At 33.8% G+C, this 10,644-nt stretch overlaps 1 pseudogene; it reads right to left on the minus strand.

The window, feature by feature from the left end:
* Positions 1-6,906: 6,906 nt before the first annotated feature.
* On the minus strand, positions 6,907-7,507 carry LOC109680207 (nuclear transcription factor Y subunit beta-like; annotated as a pseudogene).
* Between the last annotated feature and the right edge of the window lie 3,137 nt (positions 7,508-10,644).

A 10,644-nucleotide genomic window follows, 5' to 3' on the forward strand; every position in this document is an offset into this window, starting at 1 on the left:
GATAGCCATTTTTGAAAGAATAACAGTTTTTGCATATTAGCTGTATAGTGGCACTTTAAGAACAATCCCACAGATGTTTATAGATACACATACATAACCACAATATTTTAAATTACACATGCCAAGACTGAAGCATGTATGCAAATGAAAAAAAAATTCCTGAATATTGACCACTGTACAGTGGGCCACAGATGGAACATGAAACTCGTTTGTTCTGTGTTTGGTGTTTGTTTTGTGCTTGTATGTTGAATGCAGCATGGTTTCATGCTTTATCTGAAGGCCCTTTGGAAACACCCTGTGGTCACAGGAAAATGCCACTACAACAGGGCCACAATGCTTTCTCCAGTGGTCCAACTCCACAGCAGACATCTCTGCCATGATGATGCTAGGATGGCAGACATGAAGGTTATTCCATTTTATCAACCCCTAGGAAGAATTGTAATTAACCTGTGGCTAAAAGATCTAGAAATGTTCTATATTAGTATAATAATATGTGGAAATTAGCCTATCAAACACTGGACCAAAACTTATATTGTCCATGGAATTCCAGAAAGCAACTGGCTAACTACTGCAGTCCACATCTAAAGACGTTTAGAATTTGTGATAATATATTCTGCCTATACCCGTTAAGAATATTATCACAAATGTGGTAATTTGTTACATTTTATCCCTTTGTCTGTATTTGGATGAAGTATTTTGGAAAATCTACTACAAGACATACATTAGATTCCTGTGATATTGACTCTGAAATTTTTTAAAGAAACAAAATCAAAATTGCATTTTTATGAGTATATGCATTTTACTAAAGTTTCCACAATCTTGTAAATTCTCTGAATACAAATATCTCAGAGGAAATTTGTAGAAAATGATGATAGTTATTTGCAACAATGTAAATACACTTTTGTAAAAGTGTAGACAGCAGAAAGAAACTTACTGAAACATAACATGATATGATTTCTTTCTCTTATTTTAAAATTAATTCGGATGTTCCAAATTAATTGAATGTTTAAGAAAAAATATTTTAACTCAATTAATTAAAATTGTACCCAACTAACACGAAATAGAATTTGTAGTAAATGCCTATATATAGTAAGCCTTATTTGCATATTTATTATACACTATTTGATCAAGTTCAATCAAAAAATAATTAAAATTTAAAAATCAAAAGAAATTTCAAAAACAAAACAATTTAATGTCTTGTACATGTATTCACAGCATAATTGAGGTGGAAAAGCTCTCAGTCAGTGCTGGGTTATCCTCAGTTGTGTTGAAATTGTTGTTTGAGCTGCGGAGTATTTTTTGTCCTTCATTTTATGAAAAGTTACCTTCTAAAAAGCAAAATGGTGTCCCAAAAGCAAATTCAAAGTAAATGTGAGTAACTGAAGTGATAAAATCAAAATTTGAAGTTGACTGGCAGGTGTATGTCTTTAGTGGAACTTGGACCACAATGTGGGGAAAATCAGTCAAGCATCTGTGGTGCAGGGCTGAACTCTATGCACCCTGAGTCTGTGTGGCTTTTCCTTAGTGGTAATCTCCTTGAACCATATACTCATGGATACCAAGGGTCTACTGTAAGAGATACTTAGAAAATACTCTCTCCAAAAGCCACTGATAGGAAAAGAAAACCATAATAAAATAACTTTTACTTTTTCATGTTAGTATTTTTTTTGACATAACCATCTAGAAAATAATTTGATAATTTTCTGATTCTGTATCTTTGTGTTGATTTTAATTATTGGTTGAATTTTTAAATATATAGTCTATTTTCAATAACAATTTTATTTGTGCCAATTTTGAGAATTTATATTTTTCATAAATTTATTCAGAATTGTGTTCATCAGTATACTTTCCTCAAAAAGCAAAAAATAGAACACCCTATGATCTAGCAATTCCAGTCCTGAGCACATATCCAAAGGGTTGTAATTTAGCATACAATAAAGGTACCACACCCCCATGGTTAGAGTAGCACTATTTTACAATTGCCAAACTGGAATCAGCCTTGGTACCCATCAATTGATGAATGGATAAAGGAAATGTATACAAAACATAATGGAGTTTTGGCCATGAAGATGACGAAAATTTGTTGTTTGTAAGAAAATAGAAGAAAATAGAGGCAATGGAATTAGCATGTGAAGTAAAATAAGCCAGATTCAGGACAGATATCATGCTGTCTCTTATATATGAAATACAGACATCAAAAAATGACGTGGGTTTCAAACAGGGGGAGCCAGTAGGAGCAGGGAGGGAGAAAGTAGATGACAGGTTGTGAATATTATTAAAGTAGTTTATATGAATATATGAAAATAAGATAATATAGCCCATTAAAACTTAATAGAGGTATACTTTGAAATTATTTTCCCATTCCATATGTGTCTCCTCAGTCTCGATTGTTTCATCGTCGTGAGATTTTTAGTTTGATATAATCCAATTTCTCCATGTTTGTTTTTGTTCTCAATGCTTTTGCCTGTTCTAATATCCTGAAGCATTTTTCCTAAGTTTTTTTTTAAAGTAGTTTCACAGTTTGAGGTCTAACATTTAAGGCTTTAATCCATTTCGAGTTGAGTTTTGTAACTGTTGAGAAATAGTGTTTAATTTTGTTTTTCTGCATGTGGATATCCAAACTTTTCCAGCATCATTTATTGAAAAGATTGTCCTTTCTCCGAACATTTATCCAGAATGTTCCTAGCTCTTTTGTCAAAATCAATTGACTGTGGATGCTGGCGTTTCTTCTAGACTCTCTATTCTATTCTACTGGCCTATGTATCTGCTTTTATCCTGATAGCGTGCAGTTTTGATTACAGGAGTTTTATAGGATGCTTTGAAGTCAGGTAGTGTGATACTTTCCACTTTTTTCTTTTGGATCGAGATGGCTTTGCTATTTGCTTTTATTTGTAGAGTTTTGGTTCCATACATATGTTTGAATTGTTTTTGTTTTTCTATTTCTACTAACAATGTCATTGATATTTTGATTAGGATTCCATGGACATGTAAATTTCTTTGGATAATATATACATTTTAGCAATATTAATTTTTCAATTCTTGAACATAGCATGCTTTTACAATTCTGTGTTTTTTCCAATTACTTTTATCAATGTTTTATAATTTTCATTTTAGAGTTCTTTCATCTTTTTGATTAAATATAATTCTACATACTTTATCTGTAGTATCTATTGCAAATGGGATTGTATTCTAGATTTCTATATTTGCTATGGGCATGTAATACTTCTTTTCTTGTATGTTGATTTGTACCCAGTAATTTTATTCTTTTATCAATTCAAATGGTTTTTTAGTCTAGGTTTTGGACTTTTCTATATATAAGATCTTTCATCTGCAAACAATATTAATTTGACTTCTTTCCAGTTTGGATATCCTTTATTTGTTTTTCTTTTGCCTAATTATTCTGGCTTGGACTTCTAGAACACTTTAGAAAGAAGTGGTAAAAGTGCCCATCCTTGTCTTATTCCAGGATCTCAGAGAGAAAACTTTCAAATTTTCTCCTTTCAATACAATGCTGCTATTCGTTTATTGATACCTTCATCATGTTGACGTTCATTGCTTCTATGTTAAAGCATTCATCATTCTTATCATGAAGGATTCTGCATTATTTCAAATGCCTTTTCTGCATCATTTGAAATGAACATGTGCTCTTTGTCCTTCATTCTGTTGATGTGGTATGTCATGATATTTGATTTGTATATATTGAACCACTCATGAATCTCGCTGGATCTCACACAATCGTGGTGAATCATATTTATGTACAGTTCTACTTAGCTACTACAATGTACATGGGCATGATAAAGTTTCCTAATGGTATCTAAAATCCTTTGTGGGATGAAAATCTGGCTCTCACATTACCCACTGGAAACAAGAGAAAATTTAAGACTGTTGAAATAAGATATACAGAGACATTTCTATTCAGAAAGGCAAACAAACTAAATTACATAGATATTTAAAGCTATCTAGAAGACTGTAGTTTACCTAGTGTGTTTTGGCCAAACCCTGACCAAGTCTTTAATTTTGTCTGCTAAATGTTTGCCTCTGATAAAGTTATATGAATCAGCAGCAGTTTATTCAAGTTGCTGTCAGATTTTTTTTTTGGTGCTAGAAATTGAACTTGGTAAGCAAGGGCTGTACCACTTGAGCCACACCCCCAGTTCTTTTGCTTTTAGTTTGTTTTTCTGATAGGGTCTCAAACTAATTTTGCTCAAGCCAAAATTAAACTGCCATTCCTTCTGTCTTTGGCTTTTGAGAAACTGAGATTACAGGTGTGTTCCACCACACTTTTCTCTTAGACCATTTTCGAGCCAACTACCCATCCTGTAAGAACTCATCAGGATACTGAGTCAACATCTCACCCTTATTACTTCCATTTCTTGATTTAATCACATTAATTAGCATACAAAATATGTAATTTGTTTAAATTCCACACACTTCCTATTATAAAATAACACATTTCAAAAAGCAAATGTGCTTTACATTTCATACTGAAAGTGAAACTTTTAACTGTATTAAAAGCATTGTCAATTGCAATGATTTTAATGGAAATAATTATTTTTCATTTCTTGAAAAAAATACTCTAATTTCTCAAGGATCTTATAATAAATAAAGCAAAAATCCAGTGTTCATGTTATAGATGTATATTAAATGTAGGCTCTGTGACATTCTGAGGAAAAGGGCTATAATTATTTGCCTCTTTCTGACCTAAGAGTCTAAATTTACTATGTCAGCTTTACTTTTGACTAAAGAAACTTCTCCAATAATAATTACTTTGAATTTGAAATCACATTAAATATAAGAAGAAAGGGGAATTAATGAAACTCTAGTCTAAAAACATGGCTACACTCCACTACTTCTCTGTAGCTATCTAATTACTTTCGTCTGGTAGAACAAGAACAGATTAAAGAACAGATTAAATTCCATCCTGTTTGTGTACAAAGCCTAGAGAATGCACTGTATAGATTCTCTGAACAGCACTAAAATCCAGGTCTTCTATTTCAATATGAAAAGATGAAGTTTTAATGATTTGGATGTATTGTGATGAAAATAAGTAAAGTCATTTCAGTCAGCTTTTAGTGCATGCTAAAATAAATTTCATTTATAAACTTAGAGGAAAGGAGCAGTTTTATTTTTAATCCTCTTCACTCAGATGGACAAAATGTATTTTTTCAGTGAATTGTTGTTTATAATTGTGAAAACAAGTAAACAGTTAAAATATCCAGTGGATTACTAAAGAAATTATGATTCAGTGATAAACAGAATAAAAAAACAATAAAAATGATGGAGAAGATTATGCATGACTCGGGAACAACGTTCAAAATATATTGTTAAGTGAAAAATGCAAATTACAAATAATATGCACAATATGAGGCCATTTTTACAAAAATATACATATTTAGCAAAGTAAAAGGACAAAAGATATTTATCAAAATTTAACATTGTTTATTTTAACACAGTAAGATGACTGTTGATTCTGCTTAACCACCCTGACTCATATTTTTTCTATGTGCATTTTCTATAATAAAGACTTGTAAAATGGGGGTAGGATAGGAGGAAGGGGGAGTCACCTCAGAAAAGCCCACATCTGCTTCCAAAGCTCCTTCTGGCAAAAGTAAATGTTTCTGCTCAGCTTGTCTCTGGAAGATCTTTTCTACCTTACACAGTTGAGTGTCTTTCAAATATGACATTCACTCAAACCTCTTTCTAGGCAAACTACACAATAGATATTTGTGGTAGAAAAAAAAGCCTCAGGTTAATTATCACCAAAGGAATGGACGAGAAAATATAAATCCTCACTTTAAAAAGGAAACAACCCAAGTACCTACTACTAAAATTATACAAAGTTACATTATCTAAGATTTGTTTATTGCAACGATCAAAACAGCACATTAGAAACGGGGCTTGTTTCACAAGCTCACAGAACTCACTTCTCTTCTCCAGTCTGTTCACTTGCTCGTGCAAGTCTGTACACACAATGATTCCAACATCTCTTGGTTCCCACAGTATAACAGGAAACCTGACATTTCAGCTAAAAAAGCAAAATGAGAACATTTACCACCAGACTGTAGAATTCCTCTTCTGGAAGAGGATCCTGTAATACTTTAAGATATGTTTTGAAAAATTCAAATACCAAATGACAGGGACACGATTTCAGGAGAGCTAGGACTACATTAAACTGAAATGAATTCCAACACTCTAGTAACAAACTCAAAAGAAAATTTAGTGTTAACAAAAGTTCCAGTAACTAAAACTACGTTAATTGGCACAATGAACAGTATAAATACTGTTAATGGGCACCAGGTTTAACAGGGGAACAATATTTGCTTCTGCATTCACAATTATTAAATCACATTTTTTTTTAAATGGTGATGATTAAGCTATGAATGTTTTACCAAAAAAGTAATTTCAATAAATATGTTAAATGCTAAAAATCTAGCTAGGTTATCATGCAAGAAATTACAGCATCAAGAGAAACTGAAATTTATAATAAAGGCAACTTGCATTCAAAATGAACTCTACCCTTATACTTTACTAAAAGGGTAAACATCATGAATTAACCAAGCTGCTTACTTGAATTACAAAAGTAATATGATTTAGTATGAACATAAGAAACTGTCTACAAATCTCTGACAGTAATAAATTGCAATATAGAATGCAAACAGGCATAATACAGAGCAACAAACACTCTTACAAAACAAAATACTTTAATACCTTCGAAATCCAAATTTTCCTTTGAATTCATTCATGAAAAAGATTCTTAAATCAAAATTAACACCTCAATTAGTCAAGCATTGGGAAGCCACATTACAGCTACTCAGTGTACAAAAAGACATCTTTTCACCAGTCATCTCTTTCTAATGTCTCTCTTCCAAAATTTTATAGACTCTTGCTTCTCTACACTCCTTCCGATCATGAAAACTGAATTTGTTGAACACCAGAAATCTGTTGATAGGAAGTTGTATGAACCATAACCTTCTGTTGTTGACCATCTGCAGTTATTAAGCTAGCTGGTAACTGGTTAGTGAATGCCTCCTCAGTGAGCTCTACACTTAGTCCATCCATAGCTGTGACTACTGCACCAATGCCCTCTCACCTTCCATTGCTTCTCTCAATTTCTGAAGAACATGTTCAACCCTCTTGTTCTTCAATTTGTTGAAGAAAAAAGATAATAGAAACACAGAGATTTGCTAGTTTGAGATAAGGATATCTATACAGAGAGATTCTTTGTGTTGTTTCTATGCATATGTCATTTACACATTCTTGAATGCATTCTTTGGCATCTTTTGTAATCTTTCCTGTTTGAGGTATGGCATTTGTCATTATCCTAGCCAAATTTGCAATTGGAAGGTATATAATTTGTTCCCTGATGCTTTCTTTTGAGCCATTTGTTTCTCATGCTGTCCTCAGGGTCATCATGATGCTGAGTGTCATAGTGGCTTCCTCCAGTGTAGTCTGTAGAAACCCCTAGTTGAGAAGCATCTGTTGTGGAACTGTCACCTTCCATTGTCATGAAATACTGTTAGAACTGTGTTGTCAGTGATGTTCTTTGTCTAAAAAGGTATCCATTTTTTGTCCAATTTCAGCCTCTAATGCAACCCTGGTTGGCTCTCATCTCCAATTGCCTGTTTGGTTCCAAACTGTATTTTGGAACTTTAATTTAGACTGCCTTACCTTTCTACTATCATGTTTTTCTAGGTATGTATACTATGCATCATAAGTCAGAAATAAATAATTATTTTTCCTTTCAACTTGTTTACATCTAAACATAGGCAGATACACACATACACACCCACACACACATATACTCAAGTGGTTTAGTATTTTATTTGTTTCTTTGTTTGTTTGATCTTTTCATATCTTTAGAGAATTACAGACTTGAAAGTCTTGTTTTTCAATTTTAAGAGCAAAGCACTTTAGAAAAAGAGATTTTTGGACTTTGAAAGCTTTGACTTACCAAATCAAGAGTAAACGCCTGATGAGGTCATTATAAATCCATGAACATTAGGTAAAGAAGTATATGGAGTTTTAGGTTTCCTATGAAATACATAGGAAAAAAACTGGATTGTGGATGGAAAACGAATTTCAAATCTAGAGAAGAAGATTTAGAATAAGATGCTGGTGGTTTTGTTTGTTTGTTTGTTGTTCTGGTTGTACTGGGGTTTGAACTCAGGGCCTCATGTTTGCTTGCCAGGTGCACTTGAGCCACTCTGTCAGCCTGGTATTTGTTTTAAAGAAAGGTTCCCTTGTCCTCCCTCCTGGGTTCAAAACATAATGGGCATTGTGAAGCTGTATATTTCTAAACAGACCCCTAAACTAGAGGAAAGTTGATGCTGTTCTTCCTAGATACAGGCTGTGGAGAGTTCAAATTGCTTAAAGAACCCTGTATCCTGCAAGACCCAGTCATAGAGCTCTTGAAGGCAGGCTAACAGAAGATTTGCAGCCTGGTGTGGAGATCAGTCAAGAATTACTGAGCCACCCAGGGTGTGTTTCAGTGCTGGAAAACACTCAGGTTTCATCTCACATCTGTTAGAATGGCCATATTCAAGGGCGATATCAATAACAAATGCTGGCAAGGATGTGGCAAAGCAAGAACCCTTCTACACTGTTGGTGGAAATGCAAATTAGTACAACCACTATGGAGATTCCTCAAAAAAATAAAGATAGAACTGCCATATGATCGGTAGCACTCCTCAGCATCTACCCAAAGGAACATAAGTCAGAATACAATAAAGAGACCTGTAAACTGATGTTTATCACAGCACCATTCACAAAAGTCAAAATATGGAAACAACCCAGGTGCCCTACAACTAATAAATGGATCGAGAAAATGTGGCATATATACACAATGGAGTTTTACTCAGCTATAAGGAATAATGGCGTGGTTTGAAGATAAATGGATGCAAATGGAGGTCATCATGTTAAGTGAAATCAGCCATGCTCAGAAAGACAAAAGCCACATGTCTTTTCTCATCTGTGGAAGATAGATCCAAAAGATAAACAAATATACAAAAACAAGCATGATCATATACAAACTCATATGTAGAATATGTTATTAATAGTGGAACTACTCTATGAAACTGGGGGAAAGAGGGAAAGGAAAAGAGAATGATAGAGCATCATAACACCTGTGAAGGTAGAAGATATAAGGATATGTATTGAAAGCTGTTGAAAAAGAGTGGTGGGGAGTAAAGGGGTAAGTGAGAGTAACAGAAGGGGTTGAATGGACCAAAATAAAGTATACGTACAACAAGGATTCATAGAAAAACCCTTTTGAACATCAACTTAAATATTAATAATGAATGACAGGAATGTAAAATACAGTGTGTGTGTTGGAGGGTTCTAGTGGGAAGGGGGAGAATGAATGCAGGAGATTAAGGTAAAAGTATATGGTTGATGGACTTCACATACTTATTTGAAATAGAACAAAGAAACCTCTTGCAGTTGCTTTAAGTAGGGCAGGGAGGAGAGAGGATGGGGCCATCTAACCAATTTACAATGCAAGTCTAATTGGCTTTGTCATTATGAATCCCCCCATATAACAAATATATTCTAACAAAAATTAAAAAAAATGAATTCCTGAGCCACCCAGAGTGTATCTCAATGCTGAAAAACATTCATTGTCCTAGATCATTGTCAGAAGATTGCACAGAGGACATACATACCGATTGGAGGCTGTGCAAGCCAGCCAATAGAAGCAGTGGATTCCAGCTGTAATCATGAGGGGCCAGAGGGTGTGAGGACTTTCACAGTAAACACGAGGTGAGAGCATCTGAAGGCCCTCTAATTAGAACCCTCTGAATGTAAACATTTCCTGTGTTTGAACTTAAATTTCTGTAAGAGTGAGACAGTTGAAGCCATGAAATTAAATATTGGCCCATGGAAACTAAATTTAAAATCATATATAAATAAACAATTTAAAATTAGCTAGGCAAAAGGGGGTGGATCGCCATGTGAATTTATAGGGAAGTAACTATAAACTAGTAAATACTAGTGAATACTAGTAAAACTAGTAAATACTAGTAAAGTATAAACTATTAAACTTTTTTCAATAAACTGTATTCCTTGCTATTTTTGCTTTGTAGAAAAATTTTACAGAAAATATGATGTTGCTATATCATTCTCCGCTCCTTCTGCAGCTCCTGCTTTTACATTCCTGTGCTACATTTGTTGCAAATTGATGAAACAATATCAACAGATTTTTATTAACTAAGATCCATAGATGACATTTATAACACTCTTTGTGTTGTTTATTTATTTATTTATTTATTTATTTATTTATTTTTGCAGGACTGGGGTTTGAACTCAGGACCTCATGTTTGCTAAGCAGGTGCTCTGGCACTTGATCCACACCTCCAGACCTTCTGGCTTTATGTTTAGAGTACGTTCACATATTTTTGCATGATCCTTCTATTTATGACTCCTGAATAGCACAAGCCACCACACCCAGCTTATTGGTTGAGATGAAATCTTGCTAACGATTTTGCTTGGGCTGGCCTCAAACTGTGATCCTCCCAATCTCCACCTCCTAAGTTTTGGAATTATAGGCGTCAGCCACTGCACTTGATGAATTTATGAGTTTTGAGAAGTGAATAATATCATGCACCTTCAATTACAGTAGTATACATAACACTTTCATTGCACTGAAAA

The sequence above is a fragment of the Castor canadensis genome, chromosome 11 (assembly GCF_047511655.1).
Source record: "Castor canadensis chromosome 11, mCasCan1.hap1v2, whole genome shotgun sequence".
Taxonomy (NCBI): Eukaryota; Metazoa; Chordata; class Mammalia; order Rodentia; family Castoridae; genus Castor; species Castor canadensis.